The sequence below is a fragment of the Passer montanus genome, unplaced genomic scaffold (assembly GCF_014805655.1).
Source record: "Passer montanus isolate IOZ18808 unplaced genomic scaffold, ASM1480565v1 scaffold14, whole genome shotgun sequence".
Classification (NCBI taxonomy): domain Eukaryota; kingdom Metazoa; phylum Chordata; class Aves; order Passeriformes; family Passeridae; genus Passer; species Passer montanus.
The window spans coordinates 8,410,642-8,426,455 of record NW_024360941.1 but is presented as its reverse complement, the minus strand read 5'-3'; the positions used below and the strand labels follow the sequence as shown (position 1 = coordinate 8,426,455).

Below are 15,814 nucleotides of genomic sequence, written 5' to 3'. Positions count from 1 at the left end.
CAGCGGTTTTGTGGCAAGTGCCGCCTGAGCAAAGCACGGCGATGGTCAGCGCTGTGTCCTGTTTACCGTCGCAATTAACAAAGCGGCATTCAGCGAGAGACACCAAAGAGCCTGCTGCACTTAAAGGGCTAAGGAGAGGTGATAACAGCCCTGGCTTCGTTAAGGCTCGCTGCCCAACTTTACTGAAAATGTAGTGACAGATAAAACATAAATCAACATCCTTATCGTTCTGGCTTCCTTGCCTGCCAAATGGGGGTTTAGTTTATCAGCGACCTGCAGGCCCACTGGCGGCCTTTACACTTACAGCTGGTCAGCGGGGTGGGACAGGGTGGAAGCTAAATGGCTGCTCTAAAACGCCTTGGTGTAAACAACCCGGGGAAGGACTTCCTTGAACTGCCAGTTACCTGAGTGCGATCCATCTCACTAAAGCGTCTGCCCCAAGAGGGGCAGTATCACCAGGAAAGAAAACAAATAAAAGACACCCAGCATGTCGCAGCGCAGGCACAGGCTGGGGAATGCTGTCCCCTGGAGGGGGTGAGGGATCCTCAGCAAGGTAAGCTCCTTATGGCATTGCTCAGGAAGCAGGCAAGTATTTTGAAGGAAAAGGGACTTCATCAGCACAGCCTGCTTCCTCCGTTTTGTGACCAGAACATACAGCCTTTACATATATATGTATACATCATGCACTATTTGCTTTGTCTCCCTGTGAGCCTCATCGTGGGAGCAATCCTTTCAAAGGCATCAGTAACCCCCAAGGCTCAGGAGAGGAGAGTATCAAGGGCATATTTATCCTCCCTTGCAAGCCAGCAGACTTCTTTCCCTGTGTTATGTGTAGGCTGCTCTGTGTGTAGGGATTTTAAAAGTATTTGTCCCAATTCATTGTGTCACAGTTATATTTGCATTAAGTTCAGCTCATAAAACAAAACCCATTTAAACTGGGCCTTGCTCATGTAGAGGCCGTGAGTTTGGGCAGGAGAGCTCCTAGTTTTGTCTGGTTATGGGACTACACTGACATAATCAGCCTCATGCAAACAGTTGGTGAAGATTAAATTAGCATTTATATCAGTGATTTATTTCTCTCTTGCGATCTACTGCAGCAAATAATTTCTTAGAAGTTTAAAGTGAGGCAACTGCAATGGTGGGTTTATGTCACTATTAACAGAAGTGTCAAATGCAGGTAGATTTGACAGACATTAGCACAAGACTTGTGGGTTTTTTTGTAACTAAAATTGAATTTACTATAAGTGTCCATTTTCCCCTGTCCTTTAGGTATAGTGATTCAAACTACAGCATTTCATTTAGACAGAAAACTACTCCAAATTTCCTTGTGTTTTGAAAGCCCCATCTTCTGACAACAACTCCATGGAAAATAACGTGCTGAAAACAAGCAAATCACAGGTGGAAAGTGAAGACACAGTTTTGCAGTCATACTGTTGTGCAAAAAAATGCAAATGTACACACTGAACAATGTTACATACATTAGAGCCACACCCTCTGGCAAAAAAAATGTACATTTTATAATGAAAGCTTTACTTCCTGATTCTTTTTTCACAAAGAAACATATTCTAATTGTGTTTCAAATACCTGGGATATAAAGAAAGATATTCTCTTCTTTGTCTTGTTTGTTTAGCAGTGTACTTTGACAAGGTTACCAAAGCAACAGCAACATACTTGCACCCATACTTAGCCAAGTCTTCCCAAAAGCTCAAGCTGCACATGCTCAGAGTGAACATACAAGAATTAATTTGTCCCCAAGAAGTCTGTCAGAAGAGCATGTTTCAATCTAGAGCTACAAGGAGCTGAACAAGGAGATTTTTGAAGCAACAGATAGCAAGAGAGCAGTCTCTGGAAAGGACAGAGTGGAGACCAAAGCCCTTTCACTCTCAGTGCACTCCAGGCAGAGAGGCAATGGAGTAAAAGTAGTGGCCTGCACAGTCAGGACAAGTAGAAGGCATATTTAGAAATGCAGCAAGGTTTTAGGAGTTGCAAAGTTGAGAGAGGGCAGGAAGGAGGGTGAGAAAGGAACTGAAGGCAGAAACCAATTTTGAAGTAAAAGAAACGAGAAGGGCCAAAGCCAGAGTGTATGAAAGGAGGTGGAGTGCCATTATAGGGATGCCAATGAAAGAAAAGAAAACAATAGAACCAGAACAGAAAGTTGGAAATGTTGGTGAATGTTCTGCTTTAGTTAAACGTTTCCAAACTACCTCTGCTATGAGCTGTGTATTGCACTTACAAAAATGACTGGCTTTCCTCTAGCTGCTGAAAATAGCCTTAAAAAGCCAAACCACCTACTACTACAGCTACCAGTTGCTGTGTGGCCAACTGTTAGTTTGTTCAAACATAGCACAAACCAAGTTTGGAAAAAAAAAATTCTGCCCATGATATCAATAGTCTAATGCAGGACCCTGTTGTGTTCCAGGAGCTATGGATCACACATTTTGGAAGAGGCTGTTCTACTGGCCAGAAAATTTTCTTCCTAATGGAAGCCCTGCTAACCACAGGATCTGCTGCAGACCACAGACCAGCCAAACTCTACTAAAGACAGCACACTAGGTTGGAATGCAGACCACAGTTTGGAAACCACCGGCTTATGAAATAAATGAGATAATATTTCAACCTATACTGTCAAACATGCTTTTCTTGAAGGACTGTCAGGGCTGTGTAAGAAATAAGGTCATGTCTATAGGATGGTCCCAGAAGCTCTGTGGAAATACAGTGAACTTTTTTCTTCCAGAAACCAGAACAAATGTAGACAACTGATAGAGAATAGTAATTTTTCATCTACAAAGCATGCAAAGGTAATTCAGATGTTACCATTAGAACTCTGGAATTTTACATCATCAAAACCTTCATTAAAAAATAAAATGTGCATCAATGTATGATAACCAGCACTGCAAACTATGATTTCACTTAATGCAGGAAAATGTCTCTCCAAATGTGTCAGAGCCAGGACCAGTACCAAGTTAATATTTACCGTGCATCTAAGTATGAGAAATTAGTGACAAATATTTCAACATCATGGGTTTGAGCATTCATATGTGAACTTTTTGACATTAAAGGTAAGGAAAGAAAAGGTTATTACAGAAAATGGAGACATTTCCTGACAAAGACAGAATTACACAATTTTGAAAGATAATATTTAACCTTTGGAAAGGCCAAAATTCTTTGGACTGACGCAGAAGTTATAAAGACAGATCTTGCCAAGTGTAGAGTAATTTTTGAAGAATTACTCTTTTTCACAATGCTAATACAAAAATCCTTGGACATAAAACTGAGAACTGTGGAACAGGAAGGAGGAATGATAGATGCTTTGAAAAACAAGTCTATTTAGAAGCCATTTGTCTGAATTTTGTAACGTCCTCTGACAATAACATATTTTCATCCTTGACTGTATTTTACAAGTTCATTTCTTTGTGAACAGAAACCAGTATATTTAGCCTCTCAAAATATGTGTTTTAAAAGTGGATAGCGATTGCTTGCTTCTAAATTCTATAAAAGAAAGGAAAAGAAAAAGGACACTGAGAAATAATGCAAGCATATATACATATGGCCACATGTATAAACCTGTTCATACACTTACATTGAAATTGATTAACACAATTGTGAAGAAGTGGAATTAACAATGGTGTTTCTCCTTTTCTCCAATATCCTACTTTTAGAATGATGAATTCCATATATATTTGCTTCCACAGATGGCAAATACGCTTCCTCTGAAACAGCTTCCTATGTACAGTTTCTGTTTATAGAAACATGGAACACAAATAATCCTCTTATTTAACTGATGAGTTCTTTTTGGTTTTGTTGCCATTGAATGATTAAGCCACAACAAAAGCTAAAGCATTACACAGTAGTAATGTGAAATCAAATTCTGCATTGTAAACTCCAAAAACTCAAGACTTTCTAGAGCGCTCACATTCAGGACATATTAAGGAAAATTCCATACAAATGAAGAATGTCATAATAGCAAAGAAAAAAAGGAGAGAAACAGGGAGGGAGGAAACAGCAAATGCCGAGAATACAACATCTGTAAAATGCACCAACAATTCCAAGCTTGCAATGGGCTGTCACTGTACACGCAATGAGGAAATTTCATTTAAACGTTACAAAAATGACCTTGCTTTGAACCAAGTGAATGTGATTACTTCTGAACTGAACGGAAAGTAAAAAAGTTTGGATTAAATGTTTTACCAGTTCCAATGCCCCAGAACTTTCTTTGGCTCTATATTCTCTTTTCCTATGTTTGTCAGCTGAATTTAATGTTCTCTTCTTTTTTGTCTCCTGGTCTCTTTGACCTTAATGTGACATTTTAGTTGGGTGATTAATTACTATTAAATGGCACTGCATTTATTAAATGGAGTCCTTGTCTGTGTAAGAGCACAGTCACAATGCAACGATTCAGTTTGATAAGCTTAAATATACACAGTTAGATGTGGTAATATCTAATTTGTCAAGGATCTTGTGGCTAGCTTTTCTGCCACACAGCTAGAGAGGAGATGTGATTGCACAAAAAGCTTAATATTCTGAGCTTAAATGTTCTCAGTAAATTGATCTTCTCCATCATGTAATCTTATTTCAGAGTGTGCAGGAGACAGCAAAGTTCCACACAAGCCTAAGTTGCCTTAATAACAGGCCTGAGGGTTCCTGACCATAGAAATAAAAGCTATGTGACAAGATTTGTATGTCTCTTTTCAGCAGACAACAGCTGACTTGCCCTGCCAGAAGCTTTCTTTCTGGGCTAATTGAATAAAAAGAAGAACTAATGTCAGTAAAGGGATGAAAAGTTCATTGAGAAAGAAAAGATACATCTATAGGTTGGACACCTAAGTCAAAAAGAGATTGTGAATATTTAGCTTATTAAGTGAAACACCAGCACCTAACCTTGTAATCAGCCAGGTTATTATTCTGTCAGTTATATTCTCCAAACACTGCTTTACTATTTTCTTATCTAACAGCTGATTTGGAACTTTTTTTTCAGACTATAATGAATCATCAAAGCAAAACTTCTTGCAAGTAAATGGTTGGTTTTAACATCTGCTGGGAAAAAAAATTCAGGCTGGACAAAACAAAAAAGTGAGGGAGACTTTCACAAAAAGCTCAGGAGTTTTGAATATTCATGGGAAAGACAGACAGCAGCTGGAGCTAGTTCCTGACTGTTTCTTATATCAATTCTTTTCCCCTCTGGTTAAACACAACTAGGCCAGCAAGAAGAATAACAGTAGTTTTTCTCAGTTTTCACTCTCAGTCCTCATGTCTTCCACTTCCAAGACATTAATTCTTGCTCCTGCATCTGCAGATTCAGTGCCTGTCTTTATAACTTTCCTACTACACAAAAAAACAACTAGAAATTAAAATTAAAATATGAAACAGATCAGGTTATTATAAGAAATAAGAGGCCTTCAGTCTTATCTCAAATCTGCAAGTACTTTCCCACAGAGAAAATTGCAAATGTTGTAAGAGAGAAATCACACCTTTCGTCTGAATTTAGGGGTTTACAGAGATCTTGTAGAGATATTGTGGAGTTGTGGTAATGTTTGGGCATGCATCTCAGACCTTCTTTAGATCTGAGATTAATACCTTCATATCAACCACAGTGGGAACCCAGATGCAGACCTTCACCAGAGACACATTTGCATGTGGCCAGAGAACAGCTCCCACCTTTATGGGGAAAAGTGAATCACAAAACTATTATATAGAGGCATCCTCTTTACATGATGAAGAGTCTAGCTGAACTCCATGCACAAGGAGATACTTGAACGTGCATGTTCTGCAGGTTGGCAGACACTATGCCAGCTGTAGGCACCAAAAACCCTGCCTTGAGGCCAAACATCAGTAGTGACGTGAATCTAAATGAACCAAGAAAGGCCATAACCTTGACTACCTCTGACAGAATTATATTCTTGTCTTGAATACTGATGGCAGTCTAAAAGGATTACACAAGAAAAACTTTCTTACAATTCTCATTAAGGATTATGTCAGCACATTCCCAATTACTCCTGCATAGGTTTGTTCATCTCTATCTTCCATTATCAGGAACAGGAAAAAAGGCATATTATCCAGAATCATGGGCTCAGGATTACAGGCAGGAAGATGCACCAGATATGTGCTTTAGCAGACTCAAAATATAACTCTCTTCAACATTCTTCATGCTAGAGTTATGTTAGGCACTTTTTCCTGAAAACTTCATAGAAATTATATCCAGCTGCAAAAAATGCCCTTTTTTTACCTGAGACATCAAGCCTGGGCATAGAATCTACTTCAAAAGCACTCGATTCCTACCTTCCTTGCAGAAATATATTTCTGTTGGTCTAATTTGATGGTTTTCAGAAACAAAACAGAGGCATTATGCAGTCTGTCCCCATGATCTTCAGAACAAATTTCTAGAAAACATAGAGCAACTTTGCAAATACAATTACTTAGTCTCAAAAATAGTGTAAGTATTTTCAAGTGAAATTGTTCTACTTCTAGAGCCAATTTAATCTTACTTTATATGATTAAAAAAACTGGTTAATAGCAACACAATACATTTCATGTTTATCTAAATGAAATGTTTTAATTTATCGATCCAAAGGAAAATTTTACTTCAAGGAAGTATCAGAAATATTCTTCAAGATTTTACAAGTCACTAAATTAATTTTCAAACAATACCTAAACTTTTGTTTTGGCAGAGGCTTAAATATTATATTATCTCCACTAGAGCATTTATGGGATTTCAGACTATTGATAAAACATAAGTAGAGAATTTACCATCTGTGAAAGAAGTGGTAATCAAAGGTTTACCTTTTTCACTCAAAATATCATAACGAGTTTCTGCTGTTCAAATCACGAGACATATTACTTAGTAGAGATTAAACTAAAAGCACAATCTAACATACACTTCTTTCCATATGAAAAGAAAAAACCCCACAGATTCATTGTATAAGCTGCTGATCAGCGTGCTAATTTTCAAATTATGGTTTAATTATCTCCTCTGTGCAGGCAAGCAATCAGGATCTAACTGTAAAGAGTCCGTAAAATGAAGGAGTATAATATTATATGACAACACACCAGTAATGGTTTCAAATTACAAGCAAATCTGAGAAGGGGAAAAAAGTCTTCTCCCCTTTCTCCCAAACACATGCACAATTTCCTTTAGAAGAAAAAAAAAAAAAAAACAAGAGAAATAAATGTATTGCTTGCTGTTTCTCAAAGGTATATCAAATGCTGATTGATTCTAAATCATCTGAATTGTAATGTGACCATCAGAGCAAAATGTGGCCTTACAATGCTTTCCTGTAACTCAAAGGGCAGGACAAAAGTGACTGTGTTGAAAGAATTATAGCCAAGGACATAACTGTAATGAAGTATTATCACAGACATATAATATTATCAAAATATCAAACTCTACACATGTCAACAGTCACCCAACATGATTAGAGGCAGATCTGGTTTTCAGTTTAGGTGAAAGTAGGCAGTTGTTTACGTTGGCAGATCACGGGGGAAAGGGAGGAAATGAAATGCCCCCATACAGGGTGCCATGGCCTCATGGCCTGTTTTGAGGACCCCGAGAGAAAGACAGGCAGGGACAGGAGCTGTGCGCCCCACCACCAGTAGATCAGCTCAGAGAGGGAGCAGAAGGTTAATGCTTCCCTGCCCACCAGTTCCTAGTAAATCTGCTCCCTCCCAATAAATCCCTGCTTTATTTCTCCAATCCTTCACATTTACCTCCGGGGATGGGGCAGGAAACAAAACAACCCCTCTGCCCACCACCACCTCCTGATTGGTGGTGGCTTCCCGGAGGTCACAGCCAATTCCTTTCAATCCCCTTTCACTGACATCTGCCACCAAACCAGAAAAGGTATGTGGCAGGTCCCCAAGCCTGGGGACCTGCTCCAAAAATTTGCGTCTTCTCACAGAAGCTGCCATAGTGCTCCCAGGCTTTGCCTCAAAATTATTTTTTTTGTCCTTTGCCCAGTGGCTTCTCCTTGCAAGGCTTTGTCTACAAGCCTGGGTGCTGATTCACCAAGCAAGCAGTATTCAATTGAAACACACCAACCATTAAGCATGGCTAAAGGTGAGCATGTCAAGGAAAGGCAGTGTCTGCTGTCAGATTAGAACCCTTTTGAGCTGCAGCCTCATACAACTGTCCTCTATGCCCATTATTTATGAGGTGAACTGAGGATATGACAGCCTCATCTGCTGATGTGACAGAAAAAGCGCATTGTTCTCTTTGAACCTTGCAGAAACGTGGAAAGCTTTCTTGCACTCCTTTCAGCATAGCCCCACTCCAAGAACCATATTGACTTGTAATAGCTTCTGTTTATGCAGTGCAATGAGCTGAGGTCAGTGGGAAAGTGTCAGCTGCAGCGTATGACTTTGCTTTCACTGCATCATGGAACTTGGCACGGCCCCGCAGTGACAGATAACAAACTGCATTCTATAGCTTTCAAAACCCTCAAAGGATATGTGGCTGGGAAAGGCTTGCAAATGCCTTCTCTTGATTAATAGTCACAAAACTGAAGTGATCATAATTTAGTCCTAGCAAGGAGATGTACTTCTTTCCAGCAGCAATAAAGAAAGACACAAAAGCCCACAAACCTACACAATATAAAGAAATTGTCTTTAAAGAAATTCACAGTCATCATGCCAGACACTAAATGAATTATTTCTCTCATTTCTTGTCTCACCACAGTTTCCTCCCACTTGGACACACATGTTAGGCATTCAGTTAACCTCAAGCATAGCTCTCCTGGCCCTATCACTGTATCTGCACTCCCCATCAGGAGGGTATGCTAGCCTACATTTTTGCAATGTAAAAAGAGTGACATCATTTTTTTTCTTAAAGTAGCTTGTCTGTAAGAACACTTCAGCTGTACGCAGCTCGGCTCAGTCCCAGAATATGCTTGTTCCTGTGCACTTTCCCGTCCTGTGCTCAGCAGTGTTCAGAGCTGCTCTGGCTCGCAGCTCTGTGCTATATACCCCGTTCTGAACCTCTCAGCTGCATTTGCTTCCCCATCTATAACTTTCATCGACCTCCTGCTCTTGCACTGCACTTCCTGGGAAGTGTTTTGTTCATGGACCCAGCGGAGGAATATGTTATGACAATGGAGTTTTAAGGAAAGCTTTTTGTTTTGTTGTGTCATGCACTTTATCCATCCCATTTTGTCATCTGGTGGTTTTCCTTTCTTGTTCTATCACATATTTCATTGCTACAGCTATTTCACAAGCAGCATTGGAAGTCAATCCTTTTTCAGATAACAATTTTTTCAGCTGATCCACCTTTCTATGTACTTCCAAATCTGTCAGAGAGTACTTTATTTGGCTACAGTCCTGCATTGTACACTGGAATATTTATAGAATAAGTCACAGTGCTGTGATACTCTGAATGAATCACAGAATTTTATCATCTTTTTTACTTTCTTTCCAATCAGAAAATTCAGCTTGGGATACTAACAGTGAACTTCACTGGCTGCATAGAAACAAAAAGCTAAAAAACTCACATTACACAGGGCCTTCATTGGCCTTCATTTCCCTTTATTTCTTCAAGAAAAATTGAATTTTAATTTGATCACTTTTTAGATCTAATAAGTGGCTGTTTCAGATGTTTTAGAAATTTTTGAGAATATGTCATGAAAATAAAAAAGGATTAATTTCTCCTTACAGAGCCTCTAGTCATTGTTCAGAATCCCATGCTACAAAGTGCCATGATTCCGATTTCACTGAAAGAATTTCACCGGCATTTCACAGCTTTCCCCATTTATTGTTTGGTCTCCTTTTCTTAACTGAACTGCCTTGAATATTGGGTTAACAAGCCTCAGTGAAATTTCTCTTCTTTCCTGTATCCTGATAATATATACAAGTAACATGTGGCTTAAGGTCTAGAAAAAGTTTTTAATTAAAACCAAGTGCTAGAATTATACTGTCTTACGGTTTCCTCATGTTTCCTGACTTTTTTGTGTCTGGTTCACAGCAAAAAAATTTGTTCAGAGCACAAACTTTACTGTTACCGGTATCTTGTAAATAACTTGATACACAAAATATTTGTTTTGTTGCTTCTTGCAAAAGTACTATTATGAATGTGGAGTTTTAGGATATTTACTGTAGGAATGGGAAATGTTTATACTTTTAAAGATACCTCTGATTATGCAATTACTGTTGAATTACAGTAAAATAAATACTATGTTCATTGCCTTTTTTTCCCCCTTCACAACATGGATTTTGTTTTAAACAGGAAAACACGGCAAAATCCTGAAAGTAGGTTGTGTAATCTAATGCGCTATATTTGCCTTCTGATAACCTTCACCAACGTTTAAAAGTAGTCATTTGACTTTTAATGACAGCCACTGCTCATGTTATATCTACAAATTTCCTTCTTGAAAGAGCTGGTTCTCTTACCATTGAGATATCACCGCTTCTGCATTCACAAGGGCAGAGGGGGTGTAGTTGGCCTGGGTTCAGTTCTTACATAGCGTCTGCAAGGATTTAAACACATCAAAGTGTCAGCTACACCCAATGAGCCAGAATCCATCTCAGTGTAACTGAAAGTTTGATTTCTATTTGCCCAAGGTCTCTATTTATTTCAACTTCGCTAAAATTTCCTCGGCATTATAAAATTAATTACGGTCTTGGTATCTTTCCCTCTTTTCACCCTCTTAATGACAGCAGACTCTGAAATGTTTCTTGCAAAAATCTCAACCCTAAATACCTGTTTTTTGCAACAAAACAGGGGCACCATATTCTATGGAAGTTCCTGATTTTCCATGTTCAAATGGATACAGTTTTTTCTTCAACTTTTGGTCGTAATAGAAAAGCCAGGAGGAATATCTCTCAGGGAAGCCTTTGAACCAATTAAAAAACAAATCACCTTTACTTTGAAGTGATTTAAGAAAACCTTAATTGTACTTTTTTGATCCTACCATATATTTCAAGGCCTATGACATCACCTGAAAAGCTTTCTTTCATTAAAAATCTCATCTCATTTTTAAGATGGGATTTACATCTGCCCAGATTTAGAGAACACAAGGTTAATACAGACTCTGTGTCTATTATTTTCTACCAGAAAAGTATGTAAAGGCCAATGGATTATTTTAGTGGCACCTCGGCATTCCTATCACACTGCTCAGATCCTGGTCTTGTCTTCTTCATCTATTGCTTCCTATACTTACTCTATTGCCACCTCTTTAAGAGCACATGCACCCAACAGGATGCTTCTGCAAAATCCTTTGAAAGTCAAACTAAATTATTTTGATTGCTGTGAAAAAGAGAGAAAATAACTTTATTCAATTATGCTTATTTTAGGGAGTCTATAGAAACAGACTCTCTTAATTAGGGGGTTGGCTGAAGGCTGGCTCCTGTGTGAAATCTGAAATTGTCTTTCTTAATCTCAATTAGTAGCAATTAATAACAATAATCTCAATTAGTAACAATTTTAGCAGTCCACTTAACAAGGATAATATACAGTAGGACCTGTATTTGTATTCATTTTGAAAATAGTTATCTATATTTCAATATCAAAATATATGCTTTGCCTATATTCAAGGTCCCTGAGACTCACAAGAGCATACAACCTTCCTGTCTTCTTCAGCCCTCTCAGCAGGAGAGGTTTTAGAAACACTACATCAGTCATTCAAATTCCAAAGTTTTGTGTATAAATTCATACACAAGAACAGAAGGTATGATAAAAAGTCCCCAAAATCCACCAACTAATTAATCAGTCCTTCCCCACCTAAAAAAAAAAAATTGAAAATAACCCACAAAAATCACAAAAAACCCCAAGAATGAGAAAAACAGTAAAAAGTCTGCATCTACACAAAAAGTCTGCTCTTATTCCAGAAGGCCGAAAACTATGGTTTTTACACTAGCTTGAGGATATTTACAGGCCAGCCTCAGTTCTGTCCATTCAAGTCATAAAGACTCTAACAAGTCCTTTCATGTGTCATCAGGGCATAGAAAAATATGTTCAAAAATAAACATTGCCTCTGAAAAAACTACCTTCTTCTCTACCACACTCTTCAATGCCAAGGATGTATCCATAATAGGAATTTTGTATTAATGGAAGCCCAAATTTTAATTTATCTAATAGAAAATTATGAGAAAAATTAATTATTTAGCTTCTTTAGTCTGTGTCTTTTATTTGCCCTTTAAAACTCTCTTCAGGAAAAAATCAAAAACCTTGCTACTCATACAGTAGATAGTGTCCCTTCTATGTCTGCTTCTAATAACACAAAAAATATTATTCTCTCCTACAAGCTGTGTTAAGAATCTTTTGGGAAGTAATGACATCTTTGCATTATTAATAGCTGATTCAATCTGACTTGCTGTAGTAACAGCTTTTACCAGTGTGAGATTAGGTTCAACTAACAGCCTTACAAATTTCAGCATGTCTTTATCTAGAAGGGTATTATAACACAGTGTCCTTCTCTGCCCAAGAAAAGGAACCAAACAGAAACCGTGCCTGCCTTGTATCATCAATCATGAGCAAGCAATTCTCAACTACAATTCTCTCATTCCCCTTTTTAAGGAATTATTTTTGAATCCCAAAGGGAAAGACTAAAATAATAGGGCAAACACTTGCATGATTCTTCCCCATTTTATTCTTTGCTATTTCTTCAAGTTTCTTGAAGCATCTCTCCCTGCGTCTTGCTAAAGAGTATCTGTTTCTCACTGACTTCCTTGCAGTGTATGTTTCAATCTTTCTCCAAAGTTGTTTCATTTTTCCTTTGAGAATATATCTTTTCTATCCATAATTTTACTCACTTTTAATTTCCCACCCATGCTAAAAGAATGCCTATAATACTGTTGAGCAGATATTAGGACTTCTTTCGTAGATTTCTAACACCACAAGGGGCAGGACTGGAAGAGTGACATTTTGACCTCTCGTTTACTGCCAGATGAGCTATTGGGTGTTCTGGATACATTGGTTCTCCTTTTCCTGTCAGAGCAGACCATTCTTTTGCAGGTATTATCTCATCAGTCTTTCAGACAAGTGTGCACACTAAGCTGGTCTGGTTCATGAGTAATCATTTGTTTTCCAATTTTGTTCATCTTCTTCATTAAATGAGTTTAGATGATACAAAAACTGAGAGTTTGAGGGCAAGGAAGATTGAAGCATTTGAGTCCACAAAAGGTTACTGATACTATACAAAATAAAGAGAAACTCTAGAGAAAATTTAAGACACAATTTGAAAGAAACTGAGAAATAAAAGTAGCAGACAAATAGAAACTTGAATGAATGGGAGCTTTTCAAGCTGTCTTTTTCTGTTCTAAGCCTTATTGGTTTATTACTGACACTTTATTTAATCTGAGATGCATATAAAATTTGTAATTTTATTTTCTTTCCTTTAAGGTGAATTTTAGAAAAAATAATAAGAGTGCCTGCCTTAAAGCAAGAAAACAATTTCCTGAAAAGTTAAAGACAAGGAAATATGCCTAAAACAGGATGAAAGTATAGGATGCGTACTAAATAGATTTTTAAAAAAAGGTCACAAAATCAGTCTGTTACTCAGAGAGTCTGACCAGGATACAAATTATGGTTGGCAAGACAAACAAGGAGCATCTGCTGAGCAGCTAAGTCAAAATCAGCCAAGACAGATTCAGACCAACAACATAAAATTAAAAAGGTTTCCATCACTCCCCAAATCTCAGCCACCCATTTACATTTGCCTATTTTTTGGTACTGTTTGTAGCTGATACATTTATCTCATCTTTGTAATAATAAAAGATTTTTGTTTTAAAAAAGCAGAAACTAACAGGAAAGTTCCCAGGACACAGTATCTTCTTCCACATTTTCAGATTACTTTAACAACCAAGATTATTATGAAGAATGTTTTTGGTTTTGCTCTGCAGTATTGATAAACAATTAGCCATGTGTACCCCACAGGAAAATACATGGAAATATTGAAAAGATGTTTAAAAGATCAGGACAGATTATACTGCAGAATAATATTTAGACTTTTCACATTCCCCAGCATAGTCAGAAAATTATTATGACCATGTTTCAGGTTTCATAGTAAAGCTCTTTTTTGGGAGAAATGAATTATTGCAGGCCTAAGAGCTATGTGGCTGCTGAAAGACTACCAACTTATGATGGTCCCTCCATTCAGATGAGTGCTATCAAAACCATGGTAAAACCTTAATATTGAGCTGTAAAACTCGAGGGAAAATATATTTACGTGAAGTGATTATCTCTTATGTTTCTGGACATTCTAAAGATACATTTAGTTTTCCTAATAATACTTGCCTTCTTTTGGGTATGATATTTTAGAAGAACAGCTTGCACTTATAATCAGCACAATTTATCACCTATCCCCAAAGTACCCTGCCGTTGAAATGCCTGACATATATATTAGGTGTTGTGGATTTAGCAAAAATTGAATTATAAATTGCCTTGCCAGCTTTTGCCTCTGGAAATAATGAAAAAGTGAGCTAAAGAAATGTTCTCCTGAAGGATTTATTTTTAGTAGCAATGGAGAAAGAAACAACAAACATGGATTGACCAGACTTTATCATTTTAAGGACTGAATATCTTTGTCTCAAGAAAAGTTCTCATTCATTTCCTTTAAAAAATAAAAAAAACTGTGCTGAGATTGCTTGAATGTCCCTGAAAATAACCCATTGAGAAAGGAAGAAAAAAATAAATAAAACCCAAACAAAACATTGATTTGTATTCAGTAAGCCCATATGAGAATTTCAAGGTCTCTTGACCAAATGAAGTCAAGTTAAATGTCATCCAAAATACTTTCTTTTCTCTTCTCGTTTCTGTTAAGTGCTGTTTCTCAATGAATGAAATTATTTGCAATGGCCTTTTAGAGTTTAACATTATCCAATTTCCCAAAATAATAGCGTCTTTAATAAGTTATCTAAATTGGCATAGTGATATAAAATCCATTTCTAGCAACATTTCAGCATCAAATGTGCATAGTTAGCTTAAATTATTATAAAGATAGCCATACAGTAAGATTTAGTTCAGTTTTAAACCAACATCTTAACAATTCCTTCTGAAGCCTCTGCTGTCTCTTAACAAGTTCCTGCCCAAAGAAAAAAAGCAACTTATATTCCTCTACAGTTACATAATTTAGAGGAAAAATAATCTGTGTGAGCACACACACAAATATATAGCCTGCACTCTCTATTTCAGTGAATCTGAGAATAAGCTTTATCAAGCTAGAGTTGAAATTTTAACTAAATTCATATAATTTTTAAATAACTTGTGGTTTTTACCATCTTATTAGACATTTCAGCACGAATGCAAAATCTTTGTTCCTTTATCTTTGTAAGATTAAATGACACCCGATATTTTGGATGCAAGCATTTTCCATATAAGTGATACAGGAATACAAAACCACATAGGGAGGATGCATCTGTGCAAGGAATTTAAAAGTAAGTACTTATCAGTCAAATATGGTCTTTAATTAAATATTCAATTACTAAATGAGCTGATCATAGAGTGTCAATGTCTCTATGAGCAAAAACTGTGCAAATTGTCTTTATATTTGATGTGTTCTACAATATGACTTTCAAATTATAATCACATGAAATTCACTCAGCAGCTCAACTGCACAGGTTAAGAAAACATAAAAATGTCTCAAAATGTAACTGTCTTTGCCATGATGATAGGAGTGCAGGCAAATGGATGAATTTGTGCCTAGATCGAGTTGAGAATATAAATGAAATAAATTTTGCTCAGTTCACCTCACAAAGTGACTGCTATTTCGTTGGAAATTATGTAATGATACTGCCAAAACAAAAGGAAGCAGAGCTGTAACTTCTGAGAAGGTAGATCCTTAGCAAACACAATGAGTAGGATCCTTAACTATCAAGTGAGAAGGCAAGAATGTCC

At 37.2% G+C, this 15,814-nt stretch overlaps 1 long non-coding RNA gene across 1 annotated transcript; it reads left to right on the top strand.

The window, feature by feature from the left end:
• Nucleotides 1–303: 303 nt before the first annotated feature.
• Nucleotides 304–2,620, top strand: LOC120498027. Its single transcript, XR_005626618.1, has 2 exons — nucleotides 304–553; nucleotides 2,420–2,620. It is a non-coding gene; the product is annotated as an uncharacterized LOC120498027 (long non-coding RNA).
• The last annotated feature ends 13,194 nt before the right edge of the window (nucleotides 2,621–15,814 follow it).